Consider the following 10325-nt stretch of genomic DNA (forward strand, 5'->3'; position numbering starts at 1 on the left):
CACCTAAATGTAGGATAGGTTATTTTAAAAATGATTCTTCCCAGCAAGAACAGATAATTAGCAATTTGTGTTTGATATCCCCACTCTATAATTATTGACTGTACAGCATAACTAAAATTTCAAATTTCCTTAATGAATAGATTTATGTCCATTTTTATGCTCCAATTCTGAGAAACAGTATGTAAAACAATATCCTCAAAGCAGTTCCAATGGTCTGTTACTGAGAGTTGTACCAAGACCTAAGAGCTGCAATGGATTATAGAGTCTCCATTTAGAAGAATAGGTCCTGAACATATTCACAGCATGTTTCATTGGGAAGAAAATTCTTTAAAAGCTAGTATTTCCATACTACTAAATTTGTGAGCAGGTTTACTTAAATTTTGAAATGTTTTCTATTCTTTGAAAATTTCATACTATGTGTTTTGATCATATTCCTATCCTCCAAAATCTTACATTTTCCTACCTAACTTCTTTTCTCTCTTGTTAAAAAAATAAGAAAAACTCATTGAATTCAGTTTCTGCTACCTAAATACTTTTTGGAGTGTAGTCCCTGATAGAATATGGACTAATTCCTACTGCCACATTCTTAAAGTTTAAAGTGTCTTCCCCTTATTACAGCTATGAGGTCAAATAGCTTCTCAGTTAAGTGTAGTACTTTATGCCAACTCTCCATACATTTGGTCTGCCCTGAGCTTTCACATGTTATATTCATGATATCAAACCTCAAATTTATATATTCAATTGCCCAGCTGTGTCTGGAAGTTTCTATTCCCTTGAAGTATTTCATGACCTCTGACTTTTACATTCTTTCTGCAACTTCTTTCATGGCTTTCTCACATTGAGATGTAAAAGACTGTGCCCTCAGGGTTGGGGATTTAGCTCAGTGGTAGAGCGCTTGTCTAGCAAGTGCAAGGCCCTGGGTTCAGTCCTCAGCTCTGGAAAAAAAAGACTGTGCCCTCAAACTGTTATTCAAAAGAAACACACTTTTAGTAAATATGCATGCACACATTCACACACACACACACACAGAGACTGGAGTTTTTATTACATGTATCATGTGCCTTTAGTAAGGAATGGAGTTATACATGTGAGTCATCCATTAAAACTTAGAAAACTAAAACAAAATGAACACCTCCACATAAAACAGAAAAAAATAATAGAGCCTAAGCTTATACCTTGAAAGTAGGTCTGAAGAACTGATACAACAATGTGTCACAATAGCTGAAGGAAACATTAATTACAAGGTATATAGAAATAAGTTTTATTCTACTAAAGTGAATTCAATAATATGCTAATAAAATTTGTCAACAAAATAATATTGAAAATCTGGTAATGAGTTTTTTTTAAATCATACAAAAAATGACAGTGGCAATCTGGCATGCATAAATCACTGTTCTTGTACTTCAAATACAAGATTATGAATTTTATGAATTTTCAAGAGCAGAATATTATAACACTGTTTTATTTCATACCCTAAAACTGTCTCAGTAGTTCTGACCTTTTCCCAATTGGAATTACGAATATTTACTAGTGCAGTAATCAAGCCTGTTACAACGTAGTAATGCCTATTCACTAAAGCTTCCACAGAGAAGAGTCAATATCAGAAAACAGGAAGTATTTTATAATGATAAGAAAATTGAGACCCTATATTTAAGAAGTGTATTTTATGAAATAATTTCAAGAGCATACTCCCTCTTTTGCACTCTTCAAATTAATAATGTGGTATGACTTATGATGTGGTTTCAGAAATAAAGTATGTTTATGTATTGTAATTCAGTATTCTAATAACTTCCAAAAGAGATACACCAATAGCACAAGAGGCTGTAAGGTATATAACAGAGAAAAATGTAAGTGTATTTAATTTATATCACTATAAAGAAGATGGGATGTATGAGAAGCAACTAGTAATTGATAACTACTACCAAAAGAGGAACATCATTTTTCTTTAACGTTCTGGATTCTGAAATGTTGCCCATATTCCAGGTGATGCCCCCATAATATGTAAATACTAGCATCACTGAATAGACTCAGTGAATATTAAAATGTAAAAAGAAGAGATAAGACAGCACATTAAGTTGGGAAGTAAAGTGGGAGAAGTTGAGGAATGGAGCAAGAGGAAAGAGGCCTGAGTTGGATCAACACACTTTATAAGTTCACATAAATAATAACTGAAATATCAGATAAGGAAGTTGGGTGGTATAAATATGAAAACATTCACTACAGAGTTTGTGTTTCTTTGTACCTGAGAAAAAAAGAAAGTGATGTAGATAGCAATTCTGTCAAAAAGAACAGAAAAATGGCTGAGAATAAAAGGGATTACTTCAGCTTGGATTAAATCTCACCTTCATTTCTGATCAGATATGGATCAGTGCATGAAGTGTCCAGAGAGTCATTATGAAAACACAGAAAAGAAACACTGCCTCCAGAAAACTGTGAGTTTTCTTAAACATGAGGACCTCTTGGGGATGTCTCTCACAACCATAGCTCTGTGCTTCTCTGTACTGACAACTGTGGTTCTTGGACTCTTTGTGAAGCACAGAGACACTCCAATTGTCAAAGCTAATAATAGGACCCTTAGTTACACATTGCTTATTGCACTCACTGTCTGTTTCCTATGTTCCTTGCTCTTCATTGGCCGTCCAAACACCACAACCTGTATCCTGCAGCAGATCATATTTGGAGGTGCTTTCACTGTGGCTCTTGCCACTGTGTTGGCCAAAGCTATCACTGTGGTTATTGCCTTCAAGGTTACTTTTCCAAGGAGAGTGGTGAGGTGGTTAATAATATCAAAGGCCCCAAACTTTATCATCCCCATATGTACTCTGATCCACCTAGTCCTCTGTGGAATCTGACTAGGAACGTCCCCTCCCTTCCTTGACCAAGATGCTCTTGTTGAATATGGGCACATCATTATTGTGTGTAACAAGGGCTCAGATTTTGCCTTCCATGGTATACTGGGTTACCTCTGCTCTTTGGCACTTGGGAGTTTTACTATGGCTTTCATGTGACAGAATCTTCCAGACACATTCAATGAAGCCAAGTTCCTGTCATTTAGCATGCTGGTGTTCTTCTGTGTTTGGGTCACATTCCTCCCTGTCTACCACAGCACCAAGGGGAAGGTCATGGTGGCTATGGAAGTCTTCTCTATCTTGGCTTCTAGTGCAGCCCTCCTTGGCTTCATTTTTGTCCCTAAGTGCTATATTATCTTAATAAGGCCAGATAAGAACTCTGTTCATCATATCAGGAACAGGCCAAATTCTAGGAGGAATAACCCTCTCAAAACCTAGTTCAAAAGTCAACATAGTTCTCATATTAAGACATGAATTTCAAAGATGAAGTCCAGTTGATATCTACTGAAATTATGTGTTATGAAATTAGAGTATGGGTTTGATTCTTTGTGCTTTTACATGGTCATATGCCTACAGGAAAATCTCTGTCTACAGTCAAATAATTGTCCTAGAGCCTCTTTATACTGGAGGTATTGGAGTTATCCACACTTGGAATCCAGGTTGTATTTTCATAAGAGCAGGACCTCAGTATGTATCTGGGCTTGTCAGAAACATTCTGTGAATATCATGATATTTTGAATGCATTGAGATCTACCTGCATCTGCCTGTGCTCTTCTGAAATGGACAGCTTCACACCACCTCTTCTGGGATTAAAAATGGCCAGTCCTACCACCTCACCATATTCTTCTATAATATAGACTGCTAAGAATTATGTTATTGATTTAAATTGCTTGAAAGCATCAATTATATTCTCTTTTCCAATTGTACTCATCACATGTTGTTTTAAATTTTGAAAGTGTTTCCTAGTAAAATTTTTATCTTGTCTTTCAATAGCTGTGGTAAAATATACAGATCAAAATTTTATTTCCTATTTAACTTTTAATATAACAGATTTGTACAAGAACAGCCATCTGTTTCTTAATGTCTCAAGGTCTTTCACTAAATTATCATGTTTTCATTCAAGTTTATGTAATTATCCTGAAGAATATGAAATTTTCAAAATGTAAATGTAATCTTTTATGAACATATTTCATCAGTCAATGAATAATATGTTGCATGCTAAGTTAGAATGTAGACTTACTACAAATTATATTTTATTACCCAATCAAATGTCAGTCAATCAGAACAATAACTAGTTCTAACCACCTGCATCCCTTATTTGCCCTCATATGACATGTCACATTTCCACCTGTTTTAATTCTTGCTGACTACCCCCAGTTCCCTTTTAATTTGTGCATTTGCACATCATTTATCTGAATGCTTCTTCCAATTAACTGCTTTTCCTTGAATTTGTATATACTCTTCAATTAAAATCATGAAAAGGTTATAACATGCCAATTTATTATTACATATTTCTCCAGAATTAATCACCATTTCATACAAATACATACAATATATGAAGTAAAATATTTTCTATTTCCAAATCATGAAATAAAAGCAAAATTGCATAAAATTGTTAGACTTTTACTACTGTGAGTTTTGTCCCAGCTGTGATGACTCTCCAACTTTAGCACAGGTAGTAGAATTCTGAGCTTTGGCTATAGTTTTCCAGTTTTTTTGTAAATAACTCATTTAATTTGTATTCTGATAGTCATTATATTCCTGAGTCCTTCAATTTATACAGACTGTTTCCTGCATTGGGACTAATAATGGTCATGTTAGGATGTTATTTCAGCAAATTCAAGATGCCATTTATCAAAGAAAGCTGTCATGCTTTGTGGTTCATATTAGGGTTCATTACAATTGTCTTGCCCCTGTAGCTGATGATAATACATCAGCTGATAAATTAACACAGATGGTCACCTTGTCACAGGTAAAATTGGCTCAACAGTCACATGCCCTTCATTATCAGAATAGCAGAAATTTAAGAAAACAATTTTGTAGCTTAAATTTTCCTGCCTGGCCCACAGTCAGGACAAATCTCTCTCACCTGCCAGTCCCACAGCTGCTCAGACCCGACCAAGTAAACACAGAGACTTATATTGGTTACAAACTGTATGACTGTGGCAGGCTTCTTGCTAACTGTTCTTACAGCTTAAATTAATCCATTTCTATAAATCTATACCTTGCCACATGGCTCGTGGCTTACTGGCATCTTCACATGCTGTTTCTCATCTTGGCGGCTGGCAGTGTCTCTCTGACTCAGCCTTCCACTTCCCAGCTTTATTCTCCTCCTTGTCCCGCCTATACTTCCTGCCTAGCCACTGGCCAATCAGTGATTTATTTATTGACCAATCAGCAACACACTTGACATACAGACCATCCCACAGCACAATTTGGACTTACCAGGGAAGTTGCTAGTCAGATTGTTAAACAATGTGATGTGTGTCTACAGTAATTACCTGTGCCTTCCTTAGGGGTAAGTCCTTGAGTCTGTCTTCCCAATCATTTATCACAAATGGACGTTACTCATGTTGCAGAATTTGGCAAATTAAAATATGTGCATTTTACAGTCAATAACTAGTCAGGTTTTTTGATGGTTATTGGGAAATTGGGGAAGCTGCCATGCATGGGATAGATCATTTCTTAAAATGGTTTTCTTATATGGGGATTCCTAAATCTATAGAAAGAGATAATGGTTTGGGATACGGTAGTAAATCAGTTCAGCAATTTTGTTCCCAATGGAAAATTGAGCATAACACAGTCATTCCTTATAATCCTAAAGGACAAGGTATTGTTGAATGATCCCATGACATTCTCAAGGTCCATCTTCAAAAAATAAAAAGGGGACTTATATTCTCAGTCACCATATAATGCATTCAATTATTTCATCTTTATGTGAAATATTTTGAAATTGGATGCCCATGAGCAATCTGCCACATTTAGATTTTGGCATGATGGCACTCGAACAACTTCTGCTGAGGTGAAATGGAAGGAACTTTGCACTGGGTTATGGAAGGGACCCAACCCTCTTTTGATATGGGGTCGAGGGCATGCTTCCATTTTTTCACAGGAAGAAAATGAAGCTAGATGGCTGCCTCAGCATTTGATGTGTTATACAGAAGAGAGGAATGCCAGTCCAGATGATGTTGTGGTTGCTGATGCTTTCCCAGAGGGGTTGGAGTGAAATTTACTGGAGCCATGTTCCTGATCCCCTAATATTTCATCCTCTAGTCTGGAAAAGTAAGGAGATTATGGTTATGGTTAATGATTCTCATCTTCTTGATAGACATGCTACACAATTTTCCAGACCTCTGTGAGTATTAATTATTCTGGATCCAGCTGAGAAATGCCTATCTGTTTTTCCAAAATAAGCCTGTGACTGGGTATTTGGCCATTTGTCCACACTATATCTTGGGACAAGGAGGTCACTTTTGCCATTATAGTGTTTATCTTTTGTTGCCAAGAGGAAAAAGAAGGCCTGAAAACAAGTGCCTCACAGATTTTTCCTCTGTGGGAAAGAGACTAGTTGGAGCAATGTTTTGATAATTAAGGAGGTGTTTATGCTTTTTTGTTCCTTGAAACATGGTAAGAAGTTCTTCCCCTTCCCCAACCTTGTTTTTGGTATAAAAAGACAATGACAAATAAATTTCAGGCTGCTCCAGTATTCACTTAGAGCCCTCCTGATTCTATCTTCTGTCTTTTGTCTTTTTCTTTCTTAATCCTCACTCCCCTATTCAGGTACTCTTGGACAGGTCAGCTAAATTATCAAAACATTTAGTAACTACACCTTTGACCAAATACCCTGTTACTTGGCCTTGACAAGCAAGACATCTACAATATGCTCTACATAGCTGCATACTTGCTATCTTCACAGGTGAGATGATAGTTGGGGAGAAACACATGGAATCACACAGCCATATCTCAGGCATTGGTTGCCTCCCTATAGCATATGTCCCAGATAAAGAGACTTTGGAAGTGGGATCAGTAACTCAGAAAAGATCTAGTGTTGTGTGCTTCATATCGCATTGTGCAAGTAGAGTTTGTAGCTGGAAGTTTCTCTCATCATGTCTGGCCCTGTAGTTGGGATGAATTTCTCCCACCCATGATCCTGCAGCTACTTATAAAGTAATCACTCAGGCTTATTTTATTTACAATCTTATGACCTATGGCTTTAGCTTATATTAGCTAGCTCTTTCAACTTAACTCAAACCATTCCTGTTAATCCACATGTTGCTGCATGGCTTTGTGGAATTACTTATTCTCTCACATCATGCTTCTCCTGGCAGCAGCTCACAGAATCTGCCCTGACACGACTTTTCTTCTCTATCTCACTTGGATTTCCCACCTGGCTCCATTCTGCCCTGCCACAGGTCAATGCAGATTTATTTATTAACAAATGGGAGCAACAAATATTCACAACATACAGAAAGACATCCCACAGCACTTCCCCTTTTCAGTCTAAACAAGAAGGAGAGTTTTAACTTTAACAGTAAATTTTTATATAACAAAAGTTATCAAGCAAGAGTTACATTGTCTAATCTAATTGTATTTGGTAAAATTAAGGAAAATATTCCATCATCTGTCCTATATTTGTGAATCTAAAGTTTTATATCTAATTTATCTTTTATCATAACTAAGGAAAAACTATAATTATAACTATCTAGTCCAACTCCATCAAAGACCCCAGGAAGATATGATATTACCTAAGTAAACAGGCAGTGCATTATAAGCAACTTCCAAAATTCTAGACATGACAGAGACATCTAGCTGCCTGGAAAGTTATTCAAAGTTCCTCCTTAATGTTGGGGCATCTATCTTCAGCCTATAGGCCTACAGCCTCTCAGTTACTTCTCCCTGTTTCCTGAACAATGTCTCCTCTGCAAAGCAATAACCTGCAGGACAACCTTGCTTTGTTTTTGCAAAATTCATTGTTCATTTTCCTAGGGGTCCTGCATGTCCAAGTTATATAACATACTATCAAGCAATCCAGGCAAGAACAGTTTTTTTTTCCCAAATGGCTAACTTTTGCCATAAAGAAAGTAAGCTCCATGTGGAGTTTCTTCGATGCCCATCATCATCTCTGAATTAGATTGTTGCTGCCTGGAGAAGACATGTCTCAATGTCCAGAAAAGTCTAAGCTCTTAAAACACTTCAAATGACATATTTTGTATGTCATTGAAGTATTTGAAGACTACCTACCCACTTGAAATATATCTTTGTATATCTAAAAACACTTAACATGACTATAAATTTGATTATTAGCTGGGTGGTGGAGGAACATGCCTTTCATCCCAGTACTCTGGAGGGAGAGCCAGGTGGATCTCTGTGAGTTTGAGGCTAGCCTGGTCTATAGAGTGAGATTCAGGGCAGGCACCAAAACTATGCATAGAAACCCATCTCGAAAAACCAAAAAACAATTGACTATTAATTTGTATTTCTTAACTATATATTACATTTTTAAATGAGATGCATAAACATAATACCTTCAACAGGAATAAAAATATATATATACAGTATAACAAAATTAACTTTAAATTTGTATCAATAAACCAAAATCCATAGCAATGTAAAACATTTCAAACAAATTGTTGCTCTTAAAAAGTAGGTTCAATAATCTATCCTTTTATTCTATCATATCTATATCCCCTTTTATTTTTAGAAAGAGAATGCATTTATAATCAACCACCTTTAAATAAAAATAAACATTTACAAATAATATTTGGAAATTTGGGCATAGCTTCTAATACTACTTCCTGTTGGTTGGGAGTTCTGTCAATCTTATGGGGATCCTGAGAAAATTAAGTGTTAAAGTTACAATATGGCTGTAGTAGTGTTTGAGAAGTTATTGATCTTTTAGGGGTTTTTGGTTGATCAAACCATATTAGCCTAGAAGCAATCCACAGGTTCTAATCTTCTGTGGAAACAAAAACAGAACCTCTTTTCCAAAGCAACATATTTCTAGACAGAAATTTTAAAGTCAAGATACCTTTAAAATATACATATTGGTTTAACTGAGGAGCCTTTATAATCAAATGATCTCTCCAGTGAAAAATCCCAAAGACAACACACTCCAGAATGGCTGTGTAATTTCCAAATTTGTGTGGTTTGTGTGGCTTAACTTTTTTATATTACTTTATTCTCCTTTTAGGGAATTAATTTTAATATATATATATATATATATATATATATATATATATATATATATTGTATGTATATCATACATATTATGACTGTCTATACCTTCTGACCATTGTTTTAAGCTGCAGTGTGGTATGGTGATATTTTATTTGTATTAGAATGTTATTTGTATGTTAATAAATAAAGTTGCCCGGGGGTCAGAGCTATTAGCAAGCCATAGGAAAGCAGGGCAGTGGTGGCGTATACTTGTAATCCCAGCACTTGGTATGCAGAGCTGGGTAAGTCTCTGTGTGTTCAGGGATACAGCCATTATTGGACACACATGCCTTTAATCTCAATACCAAGCAAGGAAAACCTGGAGGCCTATACAGACAGGCCGTGACGAGGCGGTCATGTGGTTAGGTTTACAACCAATGAGAAGGCAGAACAGGAACACTATATAAAGACATTAACACAGGGGTAGTGAGTTCGGAGAGGTAGGACCACTGCAGGAGGAAGGGTAAGGTTTTAGCTCTTAGCTCTGACCTCTTGGCTTTCTTCTTTGCATTGGTTCTGTGTTTCTTATTTAATAAGAAGGTTGGTTACATCTACATTTGGCGCCCATCGTGACAAGAATCCATTAAAAACCGCTTGGCTTGGCTTGGCGGCAGGTCCGGTTTCCGGCCTGGGCGGCCTGGCTGCCTAGCTTGGGCCCAGGCCTGACTGACCTGCATCTGGAGCTACTTGCAACTGCTACAAACAACTCAGGCCTGCCCTGCCGAATAGGGCCCATACCCGTAAAGCCAAGGCTTGACTCGGCTCAAGCGGCTACTCTTTCTCTCTCTCTCTCTCTCTCTCTCTCTCTCTCTCTCTCTCTCTCTCTCCCTCTATCTCTCTCTCTCTCTCTCTCTCTGGATTCACACCTCGAACACCAGGAAGCTGTTTTGGAATTCCCTGGGATTCTACTGTTCTACCCAGACTTGGTAAGTCAATTAACATATCTATTTAAAAGAGAATTTTTTTTTCTACATTAAAAAAAAAATGGGCTTTATGTGTGCATTGGAAGAAAATTGGACTTTGTTTGAAATTTTAGGCACTCTGACAATGGAACAACTATATGAAAAGGTTAATATTGATCGAATTATTCAGTTTATTACTTTTCTTATCCTCATTTTACTATTTAAAAAGATAGTCAATTTAAGTGCCAGGATAACAGTCTTAGAAAAACCTATTAAACTGGTAAAAATGAATTATAGAGAAATTCAAACTCAGAAGGAAGAAATAAACAGTGAAGTTGTTTCAAAATTGGATCATAAG

The 10325-nt window shown here is 36.5% G+C and overlaps 1 pseudogene; it reads left to right on the forward strand.

The window, feature by feature from the left end:
- LOC131903668 (vomeronasal type-2 receptor 116-like) overlaps positions 1–3287 on the forward strand; it is a 55961-nt pseudogene extending 52674 nt beyond the window's left edge.
- Positions 3288–10325: the final 7038 nt, after the last annotated feature.

Source organism: Peromyscus eremicus, chromosome 1 (genome assembly GCF_949786415.1).
Source record: "Peromyscus eremicus chromosome 1, PerEre_H2_v1, whole genome shotgun sequence".
NCBI classification, from domain to species: Eukaryota; Metazoa; Chordata; class Mammalia; order Rodentia; family Cricetidae; genus Peromyscus; species Peromyscus eremicus.